Source organism: Salvelinus alpinus, chromosome 10 (genome assembly GCF_045679555.1).
Source record: "Salvelinus alpinus chromosome 10, SLU_Salpinus.1, whole genome shotgun sequence".
Classification (NCBI taxonomy): Eukaryota; Metazoa; Chordata; class Actinopteri; order Salmoniformes; family Salmonidae; genus Salvelinus; species Salvelinus alpinus.
This window is the reverse complement of record NC_092095.1, coordinates 36,639,236-36,641,604: the sequence shown is the minus strand read 5'-3', so window position 1 is coordinate 36,641,604 and position 2,369 is coordinate 36,639,236.

Genomic DNA, 2,369 nt, shown 5'->3' with positions numbered 1-2,369 from the left:
TGGCCGCACGGCCATTTTACTGTCTCAGCCTCCAGTATTTATGCTGCAGTAGTTTATGTTTCGGGGGGCTAGGGTCAGTTGGTTATACCTGGAGTACTTCTCCTATCTTATCCAGTGTCCTGTGTGAATTTAAGTATGCTCTCTCTAATTCTCTCGTTCTCTCTTTCTTTCTCTCTCTCGGAGAACCTGAGCCCTAGGACCATACGTCACTGGCAAACCGGGCATGATGACTCCTTGCTGTCCCCAGTCCGCCTGGCCTTGCTGCTATTCCAGTTTCAGCTGTTCTGCCTGCGGTTATGGAACCCCTACCTGTCCCAGACCTGCTGTTTTCAACCCTTAATGATCGGCTATGAAAAGCCAACTGATATTTATTCCTGATTATTATTTGACCATGCTTGTCATTTATGAACATTTTGAAAATCTTGGCTCTCTCTAATTCTCTCCTTCTCTTTCTTTCTCTCTCTCGGAGGACCTGAGCCCTAGGACCATACGTCAGGACTACCGGGCATGATGACTCCTTGCTGTCCCCAGTCCACCTGGCCTTGCTGCTATTCCAGTTTCAACTGTTCTGCCTGCGGTTATGGAACCGCCACCTGTCCCAGACCTGCTATTTTCAACTCTTAATGATCGGCTATGAAAAGCCAACTGAAAATTATTCATGATTATTATTTGACCATGCTTGTCACTTATGAACATTTTGAACATCTTGGCATAGTTCTGTTATAATCTCCACCCGGCACAGCCAGAAAAAGACTGGCCACCCCTCATAGCCTGGTTCCTCTCTAGGTTTCTTCCTAGGTTTTGGCCTTTCTAGGGAGTTTTTCCTAGCCACCGTGCTTCTACACCTGCATTGCTTGCTGTTTGGGGTTTTAGGCTGGGTTTCTGTACAGCACTTCGAGATATTAGCTGATGTACGAAGGGCTATATAAAATAAACTTGATTTGATTTGATGATACTGAGCAATCAGGAGAGAAAGGCCTTGGTCAGGGAAGTGACCAATAACTCGATGGTCACTCTGACAGAGCTCCAGATTTCAGACAGAGCTCCAGATCTCTGCAGCACTCCACCAATCACGCCTTTATGGTAGAGTGGTCAGACGGAAGCCACTCATCAGTAAAAGGCATATGACAGCCCGCTTGGAGTTTGCCAAAAGGCACCTAAAGGACTCCTAACAAGATTCTCTGGCCTGAATGCCAAACATCACTGAAACCTGGCACCATCCCTACAGTGAAGCATGGTGGTGGCAGTATCACGCTTCAGGGATGTTTTTTCACCGGCAGGGACTGGGAGACTAGTCAGGATCGAGGGAAATAATTCCTTACTAGTTGGAAGATTCAACTTCAAATAGCCCGAGTTAAATGCAGGCTGATTTGATGTCTTAAGTCCTTTAGAGAAAAGTATTATGTCTTTGTTGGGCCCATCTTGTTCTTCCTTCAGCTCCTTGGTTACTTCTGCATGTACAGATTCTTCCTCTTTCACCTCGGTGAAGCACTCATTTCTTTCTGGGCCTCTTTCATATTTTTCTATGTTATCTCATTCATGAGTCTCATTCCATTCAGCACTTTAGAGTCCATTCTCCACTATCTGTCTCCAGAGCTTATTTATTAAGGTTTCCAGATGCTCAATCTTAGCATAAAGTACTGTGAAGGAAATGTTATGACTACCTCTTTTTAGACTATTTGGCAGAATTCCCAGAATATGTTCTTTGAGTTAAGATAGGAGATGGTGCCGGACACACGCCGGAACCAACCCTATGAACAATGCCTATATAAGGGAACTAAACAGGACTGCCCCGTTAGAGCTCCTGACAGACGTTCACTATGGTGCATCAAGTTTGTTGGAACCTCTCCAGCACGCTGATAATTAACAATGATTCATTGAAGATTGACTTTGAGTGTCCCTGTGTAAGTATTTCCACGACATTACCCTAATGTCCCATGCCTCTCTGACGTTGAAGATGTCTCCATTATTCTGGGCCATCATATTTTCGATCTTCTGCAGGAGCTCAGCAACCTGTGTGCTGTCCTCTTCCACCAACTTGTTGTTGAAGTCATGGTATCTGTTCCCAAACTTCTCCAGAAGCCCCTGGAATGCCTCTCCTGCCCCCTGAAGGTAGTCCTCAAACCTCCTCTGACAACTCAGCAGGTCAGCATGGGTGAACAGCAGAATGGTGTGTCTCCAGATCCTCTCACCAAACAGCCTCTCTAATCGCCTGGAGGCACACTGGTTCCACTCTGGGTCCAGACACACTTGTACAACCAGCAGGAGGGCATGGGGACCAGTAGAGACCCCCTCTCAGTAGAGAGGGGGTCCCAGCCGGGAGTGTCCACCACTGTGACAGGTCTGCAAATGACAACCCCCTTCCTCTG